The sequence below is a fragment of the Osmia lignaria genome, chromosome 7, assembly GCF_051020975.1.
Source record: "Osmia lignaria lignaria isolate PbOS001 chromosome 7, iyOsmLign1, whole genome shotgun sequence".
In the NCBI taxonomy this organism is placed as follows: domain Eukaryota; kingdom Metazoa; phylum Arthropoda; class Insecta; order Hymenoptera; family Megachilidae; genus Osmia; species Osmia lignaria.
The window spans coordinates 7,584,141-7,608,530 of NC_135038.1; the positions used below are offsets into that span (position 1 = coordinate 7,584,141).

General features: G+C 33.9%; 1 protein-coding gene and 1 long non-coding RNA gene across 3 annotated transcripts in view; one reads left to right on the top strand and one right to left on the bottom strand.

Annotated features, from left to right (window-relative positions):
- The window catches only part of LOC143305472 (uncharacterized), a 217,725-nt gene extending 211,548 nt beyond the window's left edge, over window positions 1-6,177 (bottom strand). The window contains exons 1-3 of the long non-coding RNA XR_013062436.1: window positions 6,055-6,177; window positions 5,849-5,913; window positions 628-781 (exon numbers count right to left, since the gene is read on the bottom strand). This is a non-coding gene — a long non-coding RNA (uncharacterized LOC143305472). The remainder of the gene's footprint in view (window positions 1-627; window positions 782-5,848; window positions 5,914-6,054) is intronic.
- The window catches only part of dpr1 (defective proboscis extension response 1), a 221,829-nt gene that overhangs the window by 77,269 nt on the left and 120,170 nt on the right, over window positions 1-24,390 (top strand). The gene's annotated exons all lie outside the window — the stretch shown is intronic.

Genomic DNA, 24,390 nt, shown 5'->3' on the forward strand with positions numbered 1-24,390 from the left:
GACGATGTTTTTTTTCGGAGGATTCTGTTATTGCGTCACTGATATGAGAATATTTGACGGACGACAAAGAATGTTTAATGAAAAAGTACACGATGGAATAAAAAATTGCAGAGAATTTCTGTATGAAATCATTTTGAACTCCTTGATTTATTAAAGGATTTGAAAATAGAAAGAAAAAAAAAAATGTTGAGTTATTCGAATAGAATTAGAGTACGTGGAATTGTTCGAAAATATTTTCCATCCTTAATCTCAGAACACGTTTTTCATATTAAATTTTTTAAGAGAATAATAATAATTCAAAATGAGGTCAGAATAACATACAATATAAAGCATGCACTGATGAATATGACACAAAATATAGTGCTGTTATTTACAATACATTAAAAATATTTGTGTTTTATAAATATTAAATTAAATGAAAATTTATGGTTTAAGTATAAAAATGAGGAACACTCTGTTTTTATGGATTTGATCAGTGAAAAGAATGTATCCAGGGTGAGAAAATATATCATCGTCTATAAATAGAGATTACAGGGCACGTAGTGACCGTAATTATCCCGACTAAGCAAATATCTCACCTGGTGTTTCTCTATAGACTAACATAAAAATGAACGGGGACAAACTTACCGATGACCTGATTCCGCTGGACACTCGTATCAGCTTTTATCCTCTCTCAGGCGTTTATTTGCATAGCTTCGTTAAAGTTTTATTCGTTCGATGTCAGTCCGTGTCTGGTTTTATTACGCCAGGAATTTTTCATTGAACGGCACTCTCCAACACGCTGGAACAAAAAAGATTGATTAAATACAAAGGTTGACGAGGTAATACCTACTGAAGTTGGTGATCCTTAATTCACAGTTTATGAAGTATCGCTAATCACATCCCTTTAGAGAAAAAGGCAAACGATGTTTGAACATTTTTATCCTGATGTAATTATTAAATACCGAAGGAAAGAGAAAAATTTTGTAACTTTATTTAGTGGAATAATGAAATATTTATTTAACAAAGATTGAAAGTTAACTTCAAGCTTTGACGTTTAGAAATCACCACGTATTTCGAAAATAAATAAAATAATTTCGTTCACAAAATCCTTTAATTCCTTAATAATTTCAATTATTTTATACTCGACTGCACGTTTCTATTTCTACTTAATTAATCTGAGTCTATAGTAACGATACAATTTAATCTAAAGGTATAAAAATAAATACTAAACAAATCAATAAATATTCATGATTATGATAGTCTATTAGGGGTAGCTAAACATACGCGGTAACCTCATATTAAATATTAAGTCTGAATTTAGGAAAACTTTCCAATATCCAATTACCCGTTCGATCGTATTAATTTCGTTACGATTACGTGTAACTTTCCACAAAATAGCACAGAGGGACGTTAACGGCCGGTAATGTGTAATTTCGTTAATGAATGCCAATCAGTCGGGTGACGATGGCTAAACGAATCGATCAAATCGATAATGAATTTCCAACCGGCTCGGCGGCTGGGTAATTAAAAAAAATCAGCCTTATGTAATGTAGGTCGCGGCTCGGATAACCGGATAACCGATCGATCCATTGATTTTCTATTTTTTCCCTGTACAGCGGCTCATCGAGCCGCACTGTTGACGAGTGTTTGGCTTAATCGAGATGAAGCGAAGGTATCGATGGATCGGCAGGGTAAATAAATCGTTGCTCATCGCACGCATCGTTGAAACGGATCGGTTTGGCTACCTTCCAGCAACAGTTGACGTGGACGACATTGATCTTCATTCAGATTAGAGCAAAGGTTTCGATGGAGATCTCTATTCAACACTCTATCCACTATCGGGAACAAGTATTGTTATGGTTAGTCTAGATCTACACTTCCGTTCATAAATCATAAGACACTTGTGCACTAGTTGCAGCTTTATTATTAGTATAGGGTTAGGTGAATATTAACAGACAAAAATACAGTCTCCACTTTTATTTATGAAAAAAGTAATAAGCGTGTTCTATATTCTGAGCCTTTGTAATAATAATTTTGTGCAAAATCTATGAAGAGAAATAATACTAATATCTTGCAACGTTTATTCTCCTCTGTTCTTAGTATTGAAAGCCGCGATTGCGAGAAATTAAAAGGTGTCCCAGTTTCGTTGGAAATCCAGCTCCGTGTAGCACGGGTTTTCCATTTAACGTTTAAACAGCAACGAGGACGAACAGTTTCACGCGAGAAGATTCGTTAGGTAGACGCCGGTTTATTGACAATTTGAACAGAAATTTCGGCTGGTAGGAAGCGACAGCAAACTGTGTGTACGTGATACTCGCGAGTAATGAGAAGAGCGAGCCAGAGACAAGATTAGAACGATATCTCGGCAACTTAATCCCGTGAGCCACAATTTCCCCTTTAAGCTCGCCACTCTTCATCGGATAAAGTTCACGTAATTAACGGGGAGACGACACAGGGAAAAGAGATCCTCAAGCTCGTACGGACGGGCCATTTTTAGATCGCCCATAGCGGAGAATAGCGGAGAATGGTTATTGTATAATAACCCCGATACTAATTACTTGATATCATTTAATTGTGAATATCATTTAGGAGGTTAGACCACCCTGATCAATTAAAAAGATGAAGCAGAATGACCATTGTTATTCTATGATTAAAAAACGACTGCTTTACTTACAATTAGATTTATTGTTGAATTTCCCTAAAATCACAATCAACCCTCTACGAACTTTATTTCTAATTGCAGCTATTGCGCTATAAACGTTATAATTGTTGTTGTCTGAGAGATATGGATCCTGTGTTTAATATATCGGGAATATTTCATTTTATTAGTCAACCATGAAACACTGCAGTTATCCTCATATTAAGCGCAATAAAGCTATAACAGTGAATCATGTAATTAAGCTTCGAAGATGCATGGCGCGTTCACGTTCTATTATGCGATAAAGAAAAAGCGGCAATACATGTAATAAATTAATATTAAAATCAATACGAATCGAGGAAAATGGAAAATATGAAAATATAGCTGATAGAATATTTCTAATTTCATTTTTATCTTTCCGATTTTCAAACATCCTAAAATTCGAAGCAAATATGAAGAAATCTAACAAATTCCTTATAGAATGGAATCGTACAAGTTACACGTTGATCAATGCATCTAGGTCGAAGAGAATGGAAATACAGTCTTCAGAGATTCGAATCGATCGTCTACGAAAGGAGCGATGACTTAGTTCTAGCTAAAACTGACCGTTCGACAGAATCCCGGATGTCTGAGCCCGGAAACCACGCGGGGACTTTTCAAGAGGAAAACGTGACGATCGTGGCGCTATGTTTTTTGGCTAGTCGCCAGACATTCTTACGGATCTTGTACGATCGCGTACCACCGACCCAGAACATCCTTCTATGAAGATGAAGAGCCTCTTCAGGTGCTCTCTGAACGATATCTTGCTCTATCTTTTTCAGTCTTTCTTCATCGATTCAATCCTCTTCTATTCGTCTGCATGCTCACTTAATCGTCTTGTCGGATGCTTTGCTGGTATTTCCACGCGTTCTCGTTTGTTATGTTAATCTTTTGACGATGAATCGATTCCAAGGAGCCGAAGAGAAAGTCTCGAAGAAGATAGAAAGACTCTTCTCTTAAATGCAAGTGTAAGATGCTTTTCTTCGCTGAGAAGATAAACGAGAAACTATGAAGAGGGTAATCAACTGACTGCGAATGTTTATGTATTTACGTTACACGGAGAAATGGAATTAACTGTTTAAAAGGTAAGAAATTGTGAAAATTGTGGAACATTCTAAGTGACTTTCTACAGAGTTATTAACAATTCTTTATTCTAGTTTCTAATTTCCAATCAATATCTTCGTCTTAATTTTTTGCATACAGATTAATTAAATAGAATTATATTAATTCCAGTATGAAGAAAATTATCACTGAATTAAATCCACTAGCATCAATTGAACGTTAGACATATACGCGTCCAATTCCATGCCACTGACTTCATTCTCTGTTATCCTATTTAATCGTTCATCGCTTCGTTCTACTAATCACCCATTCGCTAAAGTACATTTACATCTTTCCATTAATCGAACCATCTATCTGTTCATCATTCTCAGACTGCTCGGTTTTGGTCCGAGATTTCCTCTTCTCCGGCAGAGGATATTAGTCTGCTGGATTCGGGAGTAGGATTCACCGATGGCAATCCCGACGGAGGATCTGTGGCGATGACATTTTGCATTTCTGAATTCACGAAACAACGTCGAACAATAATTACCATCGCACGACCTATTTGTTCTCACGGCTAGCTTGCTTCAGCTGTGCTGGCAGCTTGCTTGAAATACTCGCACAGGGTGTTCACATTCGAATTCACGTTGGATACGTTCAAGATAGTTCGAATAACGTGGACTAAATGGATTAACGTACACGGATTCGGAAACGGGATCGTGTTCTATATTGTCTTAAGATTTAGCATCACTCCAGTATTATTTGCTGTTGTTTGTGAATTATGCATTGCGCGCTGATAGAAAATAGTTTGGACCGTCTAAATAATTTTATTGGATTTTTTCGATGAAAAATGAGATGATTTTTCAGAATAAAATGTATTAAATTAGATGTCGGCTTATTGGTACATTCAGGACCAAAGAATCGGGGTATTTCTTTAATTGAAAGAAAGGACAGTATTTCTACCAAAACTTTTGGCACGCTCAAACTTGGACATTTAAACGCGTATTGGGATTTCATAACAACAGTTATCCCCGTATTCCTGGCCATTTAAGTTCTCAGCTCGCAGGAAACGGCGCATTGGGAAACATTCCTCCAGAGAATGTAATCTACTCTGGATTCCCTTCAGTGCAAGGATGGTACCGAGATTCCACTGTACCTACCAATTTCTTATTCTCCCTTTTTCATCTTTCTTTACTTATTCTTCCCTGATAACTTTACGACCCTCGCGAGTACTTTAAGATGAAGAAACTAAAGTAATTGTTGGACAAAAATTCGTAAAACGTCCAAAGATGTGGAACCAAAATGCCATGTACATTGCAGAAACGAGATACTACAGGCATGACAAGAATAGTTATGAGAAATTGAAATATATATATGAGTTAGGAATGTAATTAGGAAAAAATACATTCTTTTTAATAAAGAATTAATTAATTATGCGAATTTATGCAGGGAAATAAAATTGTTGATACAATATTTTAAAGTAATATAATAGAACAAGGAAGTTCCATAAACAGCATGGTAATTTGAGTAATAAAACATACAGAGAAGAAAGTAAATGAGATACCTTTACAAGAAAAAAGAGGAGAAAAGAAAGATGATAAGTGTAAATATTTGCACTTTCACCCAAGTACACTTTATCGTTTATTAATAGTGAAGAATGCTTAATTGAGAAATATACAATCTCTTAGAAACATAATTGCATGCTACCTAAAATATTTTTTTTAATATAAAAATGAAATATTATTTAGCCCATTTAAAAATAATTATTTTTCAGAAAAAATTATATTTATGAAAATATAAAGCATGAAATATAAAAATAAAAAATAAAATATTAAAATGCAAGTAGTCTTTAATTCTGTTTTCATCTTGTATAGCTAAACGTTTCAAATAATCGCGCCATTTTGATTCAACATGTAACTACGCATCACTCAACCATGTATTCTAACGAAAGAGCATTTATCGAATAAATACGCAGTTAATATAAATATATCACATTCATACGTGAAAAATTGCATTTTTAATCCTAATGTGGATTAAAATATAACGTTCTAGTGCATAATTGATGTAAAATATATCTGTTTTGCCCGGAGATTGAGACACGCCTGTATGCATTTGTTCGTAAGATTATGATAATGTAGTATTACTTACCAAAAAACGATGATTCAAGCACAATACCCCAGCATAGGAAGAAAATAAGCCACAAATTCGTTCACCTAGAATACACAATTAAGTTTTTCGTGACAAATTATTCAAGCAAACAATCGAACTGACAATTTCGTGACCTTGGTATTACCCCCCTCAGATGAAAATTTAATAAACTATGGTATCAAGACATAATTAACATTAATACTCACTCACTATCATTAGTACCAGATGAAAATACACTTTTCTCCACACTGTTGTAGTTAATAATGTTTAATTTCTTGTTAATTTATGTATTTTACGATGAGCGTCGTAACAGCACAGCACATGGACGCGACAAGGAAGCACTATGAAATTATGCGTAGTACGCTGTAGAGCGCGCGTTTTTCAAAACCGCCTAACTTCACGGTATTCATATAAGAAGATATGCAGAAAATTAAATCTTATTATATTTCGTGCTTATTATATAGTATTATGTAAAAATTGATCAAATCAGTATTAGATGATATTAATACATTATCAATTGTAGTTAAATTAACGATGACGTTTAATATTACTATTAATACAATTCGCATTAGTAATCCAAATTAGTATAAAAATATTGTTTATTCTCTCATTTTCCTGTTTATATACAATTTCCGTTTAAAAACAATTACAAATGTATAATACATTTATATTTTTAATTACAACATACATATATTTTCACGTATTTAGATTATTTTAAATATCACGTATTCAGATCGAAATTTTGAATAATGGCGCGGTTGCTTTGTGGCGTGTACGGAGCGCCATTTGCAATTCTTGTCATTCTACCACCAGCAAGGAAGGAAGAAGCACGTGCTCGACTACTCCGAATGTTTTCTTTATTATTTTCGCGTGTGAAGTGTAGTTCTGTGCCAGAAAAGCTATCATCGCTTCCTTTTACCTGCAGAAATGGTAAGTCAAGTAACAAAAATGAGATTAATTGAATATACAACTTGTATCATATGAAATTTCAAAGTGACGCTATGGTGGCATTTCTTACTGCGCAATTATATACAATTATACTAAAGCACTACAAAGGCCTTACATTCGATCGAATACTTTACTTGTTAGAGTTAATAGATACCTTCATATTAATAATTATAGATATTTATAGATATTTAATGAAACATTGCCACGTTAAGCTGTATAATTTATTTTCGGTACAATGTATGCTATTATATGAGGACATATTTAATAATATTCGTTGCACAAAGAATTGATCACGTGACACCACCTAATAATATATCTAAATTATTATACTTACGAGTTGTATATTCAATAACATTCATACCTCATATACATATAAATATAAATGATACCAATTGCAAAAATCTTGATCTACTTTGAACAACTAATAATAAACATACATATATTTCCTACTTAAAGCACCACAGGAAAATGTAGTTTCACATTTTATATGAAAGCGTAGGCGATTAATCATCAGTTCGTTCAAATTGAAAAATTATTCATTGAAAATTGCTGGAGAAAGGCTTTATTATGTATTCAATATGTTATTCGATTTTTGAAATGTTTGCAATATTTCAATTTAAACAGAAATTGTTTTTGAATCCAATTTGTTACGAAACGATAAAAAATATTGATTGCTATTTGAATGAAATTATTAGTGAATGTAACCAATTGTTATTTAATGTAAATTTTATAAAGATTTTTGCAATGGTACAATGGTATTTGTTGCGATATTACTGTACAATTTCCTGAGGGATTTTGGAGTACTTTAAAAAGAAAAATGCTTGTCTATACAAGCCGATAATGGTTCACCATTAACGAAAATGAAATACTTTCTTTCAATTTATTGAATAGAGAAAAACAAAAACTTTGAAGAGAGCTTTCTAACGTCTTCTTCTTTTTTCAACTTAGAGTAGGTAGTTTTTCTATTCGTACAAGGTTCGATCGTCTAAAACGAACGCTTGCAAAAACAGCACGCGACATAAACATTCCTTTCAATTTCTTCTGTCCGAGCACCCGCCCCGTACCGCGATATTTTACCAATTTCGCGGTAGCAAAAAGCCAGAAGTCAGAATCTCGGAGAGGAATCTTTGTTCTTTACCGACGATCGATGAACCCCTTAAACGTATTTTCCTCGTGTCACGATATTTCTTCCATTTCATAAAAACAATCCGAAAGCACGAACCGTTTGGTAGGGGCTGAAACAAAAGAGGAATATCCAGGATCCGGTGTTATTTTTTTTTTTCTCGCAGACGATCTATCTCTTGCAAATGCACTTTCCACACACCAAGGAAAATGTTACTGGACAGTAGTGCTCACAGAGTGTTTCATAATGGGTGATATTCATCTTAGCTACAAAGAAATATAAAAATTTATAAAAGCCATGTAAAAACAGTGCTAGGCTTTAAAAATTGTAATTTTTCAGTATTTATTTATTGCCAAATTTTTTTATTAAATTCTTCTTAAATATGCTATAATTTATTACATGAAAGTATTAATAAAATCAATTTATTATTTAAAAATATTGAAATGAAGAAACGACTATAATTCGCAACACACGTTTAAGTATACGAACCCCTTTTTAATCTTCTTTTCTGTTTTCCTTTCGCGGATAAAATGAGATCCACATGTTATGAAACACTCAATATGTATAGCCGCGTGTATGCACCAGGAACCGCGTATAATTTCCCGGTATCCAACAGCCAGTGACACAGACGTGGCGGCACCGAGTCTTCCGGTTTAGCTATCGATTAAATATAGACCGAATTCGCGGCTCCGAGGTCGCTAAAAGGAGGACAATAATTTCAAGACGATCGTTCGGGATGCTCATGTTAAGTGGAGCATCGTTCAAACTCAAATACTGGTACCGGTGGAGATAAGAAATTTAAAGAACGTTGCGATAAGTTGCTTTTAAGTTGATATGCATTCGAATTTCCGGTTCAATACGGATTTTCGTATGAACATGAATAGAGAATCCTGTTCGCGATCCGCTGAAAAGGTAGTCAGATTTTTTTTTTTTTTTTCAAATTTTTATTTTCAATCTTTATGAGAAGGGTATTTCCTTTTTGCAAAATTGCTTTCATCTTTTCATAATTATCTGGAAATTTCTACCGTATTTTCATTAACCTTTGTACAAAATTAGATTGCTTAATTACGCGGAATTTTCCATCTTCCATGGTAATCACGGTAAACACAGCATCGAAATTTTCAAAAATTCAATCGCATTACTCTTGCTACTTCTTTCGCAGAAAATATAAAAGTCACCTTATTGTCTCGAATTTCGGTTATTATTTACAAATTAATTTAATTAGCTAATTTACCTGGAGAACTTACGTCTGCGTTATTAATCGGCCGTAGCATTCGCGAAAATATTCTCCCCGTGAGAGGATGCATTATATCGCGTCGGTGGTAAGCGGAATTGAGGCGTGTCGAAATTTTAGAGGACTAACAGCTACGGAAGTTTGGTAATTAAAGCTGCGTAGATATGAGCAATTTGGATGTTGCTATTTACCATGTCGATCAAGGCGTAGGTGTTGTAAATAAGTTATATGAATTTGATTTATTATTCTGTGCAGCTGTTTGAATAATTTACAATTAACTTTTGCAAATATCTGAAGGGTTAACCTTCGGACGACGGACCATGGAGAGAACCCCAATTTTAATTTAGTTTTGTATTTCATATTATCTTTATTTCCTAAATTATACATATGAAACTATTTTGTTTAAAAATTATACATGTAACATTAGGTTAATATTCTCATAGACATTTTGTAGATTTGGGTCTTGATTGACCCAGACAGAACCCATCGAAAAAATGTATATTACACGTGATTCCATTAGGCAATATACGGAATCGTTATAAATCCGTGTTACGTAATAATTTTAACAGAGCAAGCTCGTAAAACCGTGACGATATACGGGTATCGAATAATGAATACCGGTATGCAGGCATTTTTAATTAATCCCGGCCACACTGGTGGCGTTACCTGGGCCGTTGAAAGATACAATCGTGAATCGTCCGAAAGCTCGTTCGTTTTCATGCTGGGGAAAATAATAAAAGCTATCGGTGGAAAACTGGAAAAGCTACGGGTTATTTTAATTTACGGCGATCGTTGGCGACCGATAAAAAGATCGGTCCTCGAAATTCGAGCCTCGATGAATCTAATCGACATCCGTTCGAAATTCAAGGCCCTTTAAACCTTGCCAAAAGCATTCAGAACTCGTAGATCATCCCGAAAGCGGTGCACAGATCGCTTGAATAGGCGACCTGTGAATAAACGTCCTCTGATTCTTGTTAAATAAAACACTCTTAATTACCGTGTTCTTTTTCGCGTTAGACGTTAAATAGAGCTTTTTTTCTAGGCACCGTTTCATGAAAAACCAATTGAAATCTCTGCGTTCAAGCGTATTCTTTTCACTCGGAATCTTTAGTAATTTCTAGTTGAACAAAATACACTTGGATCTTGCGCGAAGTGTATATACAGTGTCGTTTCGTACACTACGATTTCCCTATCCGTGTTTATTTATTTCATTGTTGTCAACTAACGGAACAGATGTTGCACGGCGAACCAGACTACTGTTCAGTATTTTGATCTTTTGTGTTGCTTCGTTTGTTTGGGAGACATTTGTTTGTACAATGAAAGGAAGCGTAGCTAGGTACACCTTATTCGAGTCCCATGGAAGCGATTCTCTCTGTCGAATCCATTCGAAAAGTATCAAACGAACGAACATTGATGTAAAAGTTTATTTTGAATGCTTTAGGCTGTTGGTGAAACGATGATTTTCAATTTACAAACTGTACACTGGCTTTGTACCGTGTGCTCGTTTCAAAGGTATCCATTTCCGTGCACGCGTTGCTTTATTTAACGGTTTATCGACTTGCTTTAGTTAACAAATTGATGATGTAATTAACGGGATATCCCGGTAGCGAGAGCAGCGTTCGTCGGGTTTTTAACGCGGTCGGAATTTCTGGCGTTTGATGTGGTAAACACTGTGGTAAAAAATGAAAACGGCGAAAGTTAGGTCGAGTATGGAAGATTCTTAAGCAGTAATTAATTAAGCTTTTAGTATATCCGGAAATCATTTTCAATGTAAATATCTTTATCTTCAAAATATGAGATATGTCTTACACTCTTAAATATAGTCAATATCTCAAAGTAGGAAACGGAAGATATTGTCAATATATGGTAAGAAATGTCGTTGAAAGATAGCGAATAAAGGAAAAGCATGCGACTATTCATTTTTATGTGACAGCGTTATAAAAATCTGTAGGGTAATTTTCACCCTAACACGTGTGCTCCACGGTTCAGAATTTGAAATACACAATATTCAAATATATTACGATGATATTTCATAAAGTGGTACTCGCGATATATTTGATTTATATTTTAAATAAATTACACGAAATAGAGTTGAAAATCTTTAAATTGTTGAATTATTCGAATAATTTCAAATAGAAATGTATTATTAGAATAATCAGAGCATCCCAAGTGCTTAACATCATAATGTCGATCATACTCTGAGTAATATTACACATAGAACATTTCCAAAAATAGATAAATTACTTCTTTTAAAACTCTTCTTCGATTCGTACGCCTAACGAAGAAGAACTAGCTATCCCGGGCGAGAATAAGGACAGAAATGGAAGTAGATAGAGTGAAACGTTAGGGAAACGTCGATCTTCGTGCAAGCATCGAACAATAAGGTAAAAGTGGAAACTTTTCCAATCTAGATGGATCGCGTGTGGAAAGAAATCAGTCTTAGGATCCGCGTTTCGATTAATCTTCCCCGTTCTCGGATTCTTCTCTTAAAACCATGGTTTTAAACGATTCATCCGGCTAGATCGAACGTTAGATCGTAGATAATACCGTTTCGGTGTTCCAACTTTTCCTATTTTCCTAACTTTTTTACCTGTGTAGCTTTTTTTAATCTTGTTCCCAGAGTTTTTAACCCTTTTACTTGCACCGGGTCAAGTACGTACGGCCAAATATTTTAACACGGAGAGAACCACGTACATTAAATTTAATCTCACAGTTTTTTGACTTCTTATGCATTTTTGGAAGTGGACTAATAATATATTAAAAAATATCATATAATATTATATCTGTATCGTATTTATATAACATAATATTATTGATTCATTTACTTTTTCAATTTTTTATTTATTTATATTATTTTTGACCAATTGGATAGCTGGTCTTGTCTATTCTGCCAGTCACCGGGCTCGTTAATTCAGTCCTAATTAAATGATCCAAATGCATCTGATAAAGCCACTTGTTTCGCCCAGGGATGGATCAGTCTGCTCTTGAGCTTCGAAGAAACGGGGATATTTTATTTTTGCCATTCGTTTTACAATTTGTTGATTTAAAACGATTGATTATTGAGAAGGCTATCGTACTACCCTTTCCTCTAACGTTGACAGGAAAATTAATTTTGTTTCTTTAAAATTCCTAATGTTGGAAAATCTAATCTAAAGTATTTGATAGCAAATATCCTAGTTAATTTAGTAGACCATTTCGATGGTATAAATTCGTGTGGAAGCATAAACTCATATATCAGTCATTTTACGATACAGCGTTTTGACAACAGTTAACCAGGCTGGAGATGAAATGAAACAACAATTGAGATTTTTGCCCGCGATTAAAACGATAATTATTCGCGATCGGGTATTCACCCGTTTAATAGCACGAATGGCACATCGGTTTTCATGCGAGTCACGTATTATTTATCGCGAACGGTGGTAATTTTCATTGGTACCGGCTCGTTTTATCGCGGAAATCATTTTTCTTGCTTGAATTTCCCCAACCGGCATTCGGGGTTTTTAATCGCGCCACATCCACCGTGTTTATCGCGAAAACATTTCCACGGAGATCGTGTGCGTTCGTTTAATACGGGTAAAAAATTGTCAATGAAATTAAAGAAACGTTACTGAACACCGTCCACGATTATAAACTGCTTTCATTACGAGTTCTTTGTCCGTCGATTTATTCGACGGTTTAACATGCGAATGTTGCTCCATTATCTTTTCCCCGATATTCTATTGAAAATGACATTTCAATGTAGCTTGTTAGTTGTTCTGTCGTATTTTAATGAATAGATTATATGAAACACTGTGTTTATATGGGAACCATTTATGGGAATTATTTAACAAATGCTGTTCTATTAATTTTGGTTTAATTGTTAAAATTTTCTGGTAATTGTTTCAAACGTTACGAAACAAATTTCAACATTTAAATACAGTAATTTCATCGTTTAGCAAGAAAAATAATAATTTATATTAACGTAGGTACAGCAAAAGATTTTTCTTTACTTCATAAAGATCTTCAAGTGTCTTAAATCTTATTTCAATTTTTATACTTTTAAAAATATTGGGTCGAGTATGAAACTCGCCAAATTATAAATAAAATTTTCTAGCAAGTAAAAATGATGTATTATTAGTCAAGGAAAAGAAAAATTCTGAGAAAATTCAAAAACTCTTTTCGACCTTTGTAAAGTTCCATATTCAGTTGTCCAGTATATTTAACTATTTACAAATTAAGAAGTTTATATCGTAGATTTATTTGCTAGATGCTGTAAAATTAATCAGTCGCTGATGCCTTCATTCTTGACGCGATTCTGAATAAAAAATTTGTAAAACCAATCAAAAAAGAAAACACCCCTGCTTCTTCAAAGCTCAAGAGCAGACTGTTACCACCTTTTCCTCTATTCTTAGCAAACTAAAATCACAAACTGAAGCATCATAGTAACATTACCTGATCAATCGACAGAAAATAAAAATTCTCTTCGAGTTACTCTTTAAATCCTTCCGCAAAATGATATACAACCTCGAGGCTAATAAAAGAGAAAAGGAAGGAAAATGATAGGCGAAGAAGTGACTGGATGAAAGAGGAAATCATATCGTCTACCATCAGTTAGTTGATAAGCATCATTTGGAAACAGTGGATAGGAAATTGGATCATCTTCTTTCATACATTTTACTCCTGTTATCAGAAAGTACACCTGATACGATCTGATTCAACCTGACGCTTACGATTAACTTCTGTCTGCTTCCTTCTTTCATGCGCCTTGCCAGGATCATCGTAGTCGCTTTCCAATCCTCGTCCTGCATAGCTGGTCGTTTTTCCGCTCTGTTTTCTCGCTCGGAACTATGCGGTAAACAAACGTTCGCCAGCCGAATCGCTTGATTGGACCTTTTTTTTCGACCGTTTGATACGACCGGTCAACAAACTCGCTTGATTGTTACATTTGCCTCGTTTAGAGGGAATGTTTGAACTTCAGGAAATTGATTGCTTCTGTGTCATTTTTTTTCTTCAATAGATTCTACGCCCTGGAATAGTAGATATTATAAACGTAGAATGATCGTTATTAGCAAACATATCGGCGGTCGTATATTTTGTAGAATTTTTATCAAAAGAAATTTTCTTTTTGTAAAACAGCCTCGATTAATAAATTAGTAGTAGAGAATTTCATTCTTGCAGTAGATTTAGAAACTTTGTTTCGGCATAGTTTCCCAAATTGTACGATATTTTACACATTAAGGAATTCTTTCTGCGGTCTCGTTCCATATTACGACCGCTTCGTTGTAGTTTTAACGAGTAATTAAAGTTCGGCGTTAGACACTGTTCTCCTATTCTATTTGAAGTTGCAGAAACAGAAGTTGTTTGACCGCGAAGTCTGAAACAGTTGCATAATGAATTGCATCCGGCCGCAACTCTGATTCGCACTTAAATGTTAAATATTGTTATGAAGGTGGCCGGAAATCCCTGAACAATAACAGTAATTTCTCGACGCGTTATCAAAAGGTTGAAGAAGATGAATTAATACCGAGTTCTTTTATTTACGTACACGGATGGAGTCTGCATAAAAACAATTCTTGAAATATACGAAAAATACGAGAAAATAAATTTTTACTCGAGAATCAAAAGGAAAAATCGAAAATTCGACGGGTCCTTTTTATCTTTCAAACGTCGAAACGAAAGGGAGTGATTATAAAAATTTCAGTTCACTTATTCTTCGAGTTTCTTTGCCTTTCCTACGGCTCGAAGGAACTTTCGAATCAAAGGAGACGGTAGCAGAGATCATTACGGCGTAAGAAAATAGACGGTATGGAAAAAGGTAAAAGGATTCGAATACGCGACTGATAAACGAGACTCGTTTGAAATGATACGTGCCAAGCGTTCTTCCGTTTGCTCTTCTTTTCGTCGTTTCCTTTCCATTTCAACTGCTTCTTTCGATCCCTCGTCGTCTTCCTTCAGAACCATCAGACGAGGAGCTTGTCTCGAGGCTGTCCCGCGGCAGAATTCGAAAACGATAAAAAGCACGGAACTTTAGGAGCTTGCGAACAATTGTTTTTCCGGTCGCTTCAGGCCAAGCTCGAGCTTCGAGGATTCCCCGCGTTAAGTCACGGTACGTATATAGCGATGCAAGACGAAGGGCTCGTATTCATGACGACCGGGGATATATACGTTCAGGCTACATTTTCTTGTGTCTGCTCGAAACGAGCCGCAAGTTTGGAACTGTTAGAAATTGTAGGTGGAGAGTCTCGACCGAGAAAGTTCAGCATTCTTGCTTCTTACGTGGCGGATACCGTGAACCCGTTCTAGCCGCAGCTTGGAAATTTTTAATGACGATTCCCCATTGTTCTTGCTCTTGGGGATTTTTAACGGATTCGGATCAGTGACGTCGTTGTCTTGAATGGTCACATTTTATTAATGGGAAGAGGAATCTCTTTACTCTTCTGTATTATGTTTGGGGAAAATTTTCTCTTTCACTCTTCAGAGTCTCAAACAAGTTTTCCTGAAAAATATTTTCATGTTCTGGATTATATTTCAAAGTAAAGGAATATAATATAATAATATAAATATATATAGTGCAAAATAATTTTTGAAAATCTTGTTAATATAAAATGAAAGAAGCAACAAATTATTCCTACCATAGAAAGCACTTTCTAGAGAAGATCATTTCACCCTCTTGAGAATAAAGTGTTAAATTACTGCTTAAAATCCATGAAACTTCCTTAGAACAATCAAGGAGACATTGTAGGGGCTCGGATATCGTCTTAATAAAATTTCTCTGTTTCATCATGATGTCCGGGGCTTGTCATTTCGTGAAATCCTCTGTTGGAAAGGGGACAGCTGTGCCCAATCAACCTTCCTCTCGGTGAATACGCGTTCTTGACGAGAACAATTGGAAACGCGTGTAATCCAATCCCGGTCGAATAAACTTGAATGATATTGAGAGAATTAATCGATGCTTTTGAGCTATTTGATAATTAATTGTGTCCACATTTGTGAAGGGAGAAAAAGTCATGATAGATTCAAAGTCCTAAATTACAATACAATTCATCTGTTTAAAAAATAGTATTTAATTCTGTGTAAAATGATTTTTGGAAATGATGTTACCAATTAGGAATATTATCAAGTAAACCTAATCGCTAAGTTGAAGTAAACTTTAGCTTACGTTGAATAGATTATGGGGACAGAATTCAAAGTTTGAAGGAGATTAAGATTAATAATACATCAGTCAAATCAATCTAATACCCAATTACGAAAACAATTCAGAACTCTTCTCTGGTTTCTATAATACATGACTGACAGGTTTTCTCATAGATCAACCTTAGAAACAGTTCAAGCTTTTCATCTTGTCCTGTTAAAATCACCATCTTTTAATCATCCCTTCGTTAGCATAAAATGGAATGATGAATTTTCTATAATATCGTTCTGGAAGATTAAACTTACATTAGTTATGCTTTCATCTAGTTGAAGTTTATTTTTATGAATGAAAGTATAAATTTGAAATAAGATTTAAAATAATACATCAACCTTTTATAAGAAAAGTCTTTTCGATTTCTTTAAGATGTTCTTGACTATTTGTACATTCCATACTGTATCAAAATGGTATCCATATTATTCGACAATTTTGTTCCCATCCGAAACCCTTTACGATGGATACGCAAATACCTATCGCCAGAATCAGGGATTATCGGTTCAATCGCGCAAACTTGGTTTGGTTCTCGTTCGTGTTGTGCAAACTTGTCCTATTCCCCTTACCTTTCTCCTCCTTCCCCTTCTGATTCTCCTCAATGCTAGAGATTCTGTTGGTATCCAATTATCGACTTGATGTTTGACCTGCTAACCTGCTTTAATGCTCCAAACATTTGTGTGCTTGCAATTGTTGTCATTGTAATCTTCAAGAAAGAGGATCGTTAAGAAAGAAACGCGACAGAATTGTATTTAACGCGATTGATTTCTTAGGGAACAGGGAAATAGTACCTTCCGTTATAAACGATAAAATTTATTCTTTTAAATTTATCATTCAACAAAATTTATTATTAAAAATTCACATAATTCACTTTCTATTTTGCAAAATAATGATCAGAGAATTAGAAAAAAGATTTGATTCTCAATTTTACAAAATAATACAATATACAATTTTATACAATTCTTAATTGGTGATAGGTGGAAAATGTTCCCACGGTCGCCGTAATTACCTTTTCGAATAGTTGAAATTTTTCGTTGAATCGATGAAGCATTAATCACCCTAACCACGATGGAAATCGATTGACGCGATTGTTTCGAGTTTGATATAGGAGAACAGGGAGTAGAATCGCGAGAAACGTTCTCCGCTCGATGAACTATTTGTTTCTGACAATGAGCGAAAGAAAATTCGAACCTAGAAACACTCTTCAAAGTTTCTGCATGAAAATCCTGTGGAACGAAGGTTTTTTCAATCTAGCTTCTAGGAACGTAGTTCGTGAAAACTGTTCCTTTGATTTCTTACGATTACGGATGATTAAAAATTGTAATAGTAGTACATTTCTAGAATTAATTCTTTCGATGAATAATTATACATATTTTATAAATTCATCAGATATTTTCTCCACATCTGTTATAAAATATCCTTTGATTAAATCTTTTGTTCTTTTTCTGCTTTTGCAATCTTTCCTTGTGAAGGTTGCAGGCTACGGGTTCGATTGAAATCCACTTTTATTAATCGCTTTGAACCTGGGTCTTTAATGAACGCTTTTCTTTGTTCCAAGTTTTATGAAGTTAGAAACTGTTGTTAGAGAATATTTTAAAGCCTTTCTGAACCGAGCCTTAATTAATTGTTTCTCAAACTCTTGACAAGGAACGCACGCTGCTAATCCGAATAACAATTTCATCCAACTTTTATTTCAAACATTTAAAAAATATTTTATGGAGTCAATTGATGATTTTTAATTTTTTAATTCTTTTACAAATTTAATAAATTCTTTTATATTTAAATCTATAGAACAACACAGTAGGTATGGAATAATATAATAATAAAATGGGGTAGGGTAGTATAGTACAGTTGAAGTTCGACTAAAGTTTTAGAAAAACATTAATATTCATAATCTTGAAATTCTGGCTTGGTGTTCACGATTTTGAAACATTTGTCTGAGGGCGCAACCTGCTGGTTTTATTATGAGACTGTTCCATTTTTGGAGTCGTGGGATAACGTGACCCACCGCAATTCAGAACGTATTCTGTCCATGCAGCGAATAGTTGGTTGACCCGATCCAGTCATAACCATTAGAGTTGGCTTTGCTCCTTTTTCCGTCCCCCTTTCCTTCCGTTTGGATTTTGCATCAACTGCACGTTTACTACCAATATCGAGTCTCGCCTTAGTTTACGATACCAGAATGACATTATAACGAAGATATAAGCGGGGGAACGTAATTCCGCTACTCTCCAACTAATTTCAAATTTGATTCACTGCATATTAGATAATAATCGTTGGAGAAAAAGTTATTTTTGCTCATTGACGTGGTCCTTTTGAATTACCATTCATATTACCTTGTAACTCTAATTTAAAAATCTAAAACGAATTCTGGCTATAATTACTGAACGAAATAACGAAGTTTGTATTCAGCTGTGTCACAGGAGTAATTATGATATTAAATTACATATTTCATATTTACAAAATTTGTTGGGTGCGTATCGGATTAATTTTCAGACACAATTACCAGCTGGTCGAATATTTAACAATATTATAATTGCTCTGTTGATCTTTTAACATTTCATCATTAATACGAGCTACTGAAATATCCTTTATGACTCTTTAATTATTGTTACTGTATAGAATGGTACTTACCGATACAACAGGGTGACCTGAAAATTGTATTTTGCTCTCTGTATACATAATATGAAGTGTACATGTATAATTATAGCTAATTATATATATTAATAATAATAATAATTTATGTTAATCCATTTATAGAGTTTTCCATTAGAATAAAAATTAGAAATGGTGCATCTTAAATTGATTGAATATTTCATTGATTATTAGTTATATTAAATTGAAGTTCAGTTTGAAATTAAAGAAAACCATTATTTTCATTTGCATAACTAACAATTTAAAAATTCTAAGATTCTAAGGTTACAAAATACTAAAAATCAAAAATTTTGAAATTCTAATATTCTACAATTCTGTGGGCCTAACCAACCCCAGAAGATCCTGGTTATGCCAATGATAATTTCAATAATATCCAACGTATAGGAGAATTGATTGTATAGGCAATGAAATAAACATGTCTAGTTTGGCGGATTTATACAGTTCACGAAATTTCTCAATACGTGGAGAACTATTTTCAAGTAGACCATCGGATTATTAAAGCCTTTGGTTGAATGAAGAGAAAGATAAGGCAAACTGGAAGTTCTGTTACGCCTTCGACGAGATTTAAACTGCTATAGAACACCGTCCTTCTTGGCTACAGTTTTGAAACACCTATAAAACTGCACTTACCAATAATTCACTGGTAATTTATTTGATTCCCGTGAGCCGCGATCCCTGGGAAAATCGGAGCTTTTGCTTGCTACTGCAACGGCCAATAGTTTTCAAGAAATTTAATGTGTTTCTGAATGTACTTCCGGTGTAATGTGCTGCATTACGAGGAAGTATTTTGTCTTCTAAAGTGGTAGTTTATTGTAAGTTGAATGAAAATTATGGTTGTATGGTAAATCCTTGATGTTTATTGTTTTATGAAGTTGAAATTTTCTGCTATATAGGTATAAAATAATTCTTTCGATAGATATTTACTCGTATTTCTAACGATAAGACCGTAGATTCTCCAGATAATTCAAAATTGGATTTTCCATTAGCAAAAATTTGTATCCTTGGTGCTTAAAGTATTGCAAGAAATAATTAAAATATTCGAATTGCGGAAGCTTTAAAATTTTTATTGAATTTAATAATTTTTAAATGTTTTTAAAGTTGAATTTATGAAACTTAGAATTTGTATAAAAGAATGTATCGAACGTTTATCATTACTCCTAGTAATGACATTTCTATTTTTAACATAATGGATGATATAGAATATGGCGAACGAAACGTAAACGTGGAAGTAACATTTTTCGATCGCATAAATCATCAAAAATGTATTTCCGACACGGCTGGTTTCTTAAAATAGCAACACTACACAATTTCCCTATTTCGGCATAATTTATCATCGTCAGAAATGCATTCGTGATGCAACATCCTTAGCATAATCCGTCTGACAATAAATCATCTCTATACGCTTCTTATTCCTCGGATAAATGGACTTTCTAGTATGAAGAAAGTAGAAAGCCAAAGGATTATGTTGAACCTTTCAGAACGTAGTATCGAAGAAATATTAGCTGCGTTTATTTGACGGTTCTATTGTTTCATCAATGATAATATCAAACCCATTGTTCTTTCACTTCAAATAAAAGAATTTCGTATTTTATATATAACAAATTAATAATAGATAATAATATTTGTCGGTGAAACAGAAGTAAAAATAGATAACTTGTTAGAAATTTTCCAGATGCGAAAAATAACATTTCTAATATTTTCTAATTAGTGATCAGATCTCTAATAGATTTATGATATAAAATTCTTCTTGAATTTGTAATTTTTATTCCTTGTAAATTTTATATATTAAATTATAAAATTAGGGGATTAATTAAGCACTGAAAGAAAATTGAACCTATAATTATAATTTATCCCACCATCTATTAATTTAATGATCTATTCAAATTCGAAGAAATTTAAATTGTATCCAAATTATATTGAAATTCTTTCACTGTTCCTTCCACAAGAAATAGGGAATTTCATTTCAAAGGATACGTAGTGTTTACTAACGAAATTTAAAGTACTTAAACGGTCGTAAAACGGCGGTGCAATAAACAGACGCATAAAAGATTTTACTATTTACCATGAAAACCGACAGAAATTTCACTGGCACCCAATAAAGGGTAACGCGAAAGGGGTTAAATATCGGTAATTTCACGGATCGATAGGGCAAAGTTCAAGAACCTGATGGTTTCGCACTCGTAGGCTTTAATAGGTATTTCATCAAAGGGTATCGGTGTGTTTGGATCCGTTTAAAAATTCCATTCGTCAGCGGGAAATGTTTTGTGCGTTATTCCATTTAGTTCGTAGTCAGCGGTTTCGACAAATTGGCTTTTTTGAATCTCTACTTTCCTTTAAAATTGTCATCCAATATGTAACTGCAAATTTCCGTTCCCATACTCGATTGTATTCCATTAATTCTGGGATAGAATTGCTCAAAATACAGACAATTTCAGTTTCATGACGAATTTTATGTTCCACTTTCGAAGGATTAATAATTGCTTTGAATCATTTAACTGTTGCATATCGAATAATTTTTGATCATAGGATTTTCACATTTCACGTTTAAATTTTTAAATATGCTAAATACTGCTTGTTAGATGAAATATGAATCATGCAGATATATATTTCTATTTGAAAGTTAGACGTAATCACAGTTGGTTACGAGTACTTCTTGTTTTCTAGCACCACCTAGTGTCTCTAATTTTGCATGTTTGATCGCGCTTTATTATAGTCTACTTTTGTATGCATCTGCTGAGGTGTTGACGGGTGAGAAATGGTTTGTCGACAAAATGAATGTCAGTGCGACATGATAATTAAATTCTGTACGACCGACGTAGAAAGCGTCGACAAAATGAAGCGCCACTAGGAAATATTTCAAATAGAAAATTCAGCACGTGTGCACGCTTTTGCGTTAATATTTAATTTGTATGAAATGCCAGTTAAATTTTCTACCATAGGCACATATTTCATAATATTTTATTTCATAATATACAATAAAATAGTGCGCAGTTTTGCCGTTGAACATAATCATTCTTCAAAAATATTCGTGTCTAATGATAAATTCTTTTTCAGGGGTAGTCATTATTATTTCTCTTTGTTCGAGTCATGAATAGTAAAGATAGAAGAGTTTATTGTTACATTCAGAATTTTGAATTTTTGTTTTGACTCACTGTTTTGTGTTTTGAGAGCAGTTTTGTACGCTTTGTTAGCTGACCTATTTCTGTTTCCGACGAAAGGGTAATTAGGGGCAATTTGATTTAGTTTCACTTCTTTGAACCACCTATACGGAAGCGTCTCTCTAAAGTGGATTATAAACTCCAGTAAACTTATAAACTTCTCTGAAATTGTATAAAATAAAATTAGGTTGTTCTCGTTGCTCACTTCGTTTCTCTACATTCTGCTATTTCTTAAAAGGATTACAAGGTGTTAATATTCGATTCATAAGTTAACCTTTGAACAGCAGAGCCTGGATCGTTTGTTACTGAACATATACAAGGATATTAGTCTAAAGTTAGGTTAGAAGAATAATTTTTTAGGGAACAGTGTAAAATTTAGAAAATGAAAATGATATGCAATACAAAATTAAATTATAATTGGGGCTCTCTCCATGGTCCGCCGTCCGAGGATTAATATTTTTTATTTCTGTATTAAATCGTTCACGTTTCAATTAATATGCCATGAAAAAAATTATGATATATAAAAATATACCGACATTTTATCAGAAGAATTTGTTAAAATATTGCAACGAAAAAAGGACTTTGCGCGAATAAAAACAATGAAATACGCGAGAAAAGGATATAATATCTTCTATTATATATTTCATTTTCCATATTGGTCCCTTCTGGCTTCGGTAAAGTACACTTTAATCCTGCAAAATCTATGGTCAACTCATTTTTTTTTTCCTTTTTTTACTACGGATTGGACGGCCAGTGCATTGTGGTTATTAAAATGTCTCGTATATATGGTGTTCATATTTCATCTGTTCGTTTCGTTTCCTCGATTTTTATTATTTTTGAAACGTATCCCGGAAATACATTGCTTTTTAATGCCCAATTATTTAATAAACGAGTTTCTCGAGAAACGAATTATTTCTGGTTTTGGCACTTTGTAATGTTCTCCATTTTATTATAGGACAAATGAGGAATTTATTAAAATAATATTTATACAACGATCAAAAGGAAAATTTCAATTGTAATATAAATATGGGATAAAGGGGTAACAATATCCAGCAATTATGGTACCTATTAGTCTAAGCAATTGTAGTTATAATTGCATTGCTAATTGTGTCATTATAGTTTCCAGCGTGTCTCTTTCTCCTTATGATACGTTAGATATGAGAAATTAATAGTGAAGTTTAATTGAAACACGAAAGCTCTAATTACCTATGCATTCAATCTCAGATATTTAAACAATCAGCCTAGTAGATCTTACTCGACGTTTTTGTATTATTTTAATTGAATTAAAATAAATATTAAAATAAAAAGTAGACAGAAAAGCCAAAAGAACATTTTATAGTAGTTAATATTTTTGAAAATATCATTCATTTAAGAATTAATTTTCTTGCGCGTTCAATATTATATTTTTGCAAACATCATTAGGTCATGTATGTCCTGTGTATCTTTGATTTGTCAAAATGAAGAGGACTGTCGTTAGTCGTCAGTGTACATATTCAACAAACAGTGAGGCACGTGTCAAAGCGTTGGTAACTAGGGATCGTAAGCGGCTCGTTCGTGCGGCCATTAATTACACCGCCTAATTCCGCGAATTGGTCATTAAGGATCAGCTGTTCCGCACTTAATGTCAAGCTAACCGCGCAGTTCACTCGGCCCCTGATCCAACGATAGTCAGTACCTCTCCTTCGCAGGACACTGTAATTGGTTTGTTGAAGCTTAACTAACTACCGGATAAAGTCGAACGAACCCGGCTGCCGTTTAAGCACGGATTATCCAGAACGAGACGAAGAATATTTACTGCTAATTGCTCGGCTTTTGGCTTACGATTTATTTCTCTGATATGAAAATCTGGTGAACACGTGGTTTGCTTCTGGAACTCTTTGATTTCTTTTTTAATAGTACTTTCATACATATTCATGGTTCCGAGAAATAGAAAAGCTGCAATTAAATTATTCATTATATTAAATGCAGTAAAGTAGAATTTTGCAATAATAAATTATTTAACACGATAAATTTCTACAACGAGACACGGCTTAAATTGCTCCAAGCTATTTTGTTCATCAGCTTATCTGCAGCGCATTTTCAGATTTCAGTCTGTCTTAGAAAGTGTACATAATTCGCGGGTCGTACGAAAGATTTAATCTTCCAAATGAGATCCAAATGCAGGTGCAGCCACGGCGATGCATTAAATGAGAATATCTTTCGAGCTCGGGCACACCTTTTGCCAAGAAAAAATTAGCCCGACCCGACGTGGCTGCACAGAGAAAA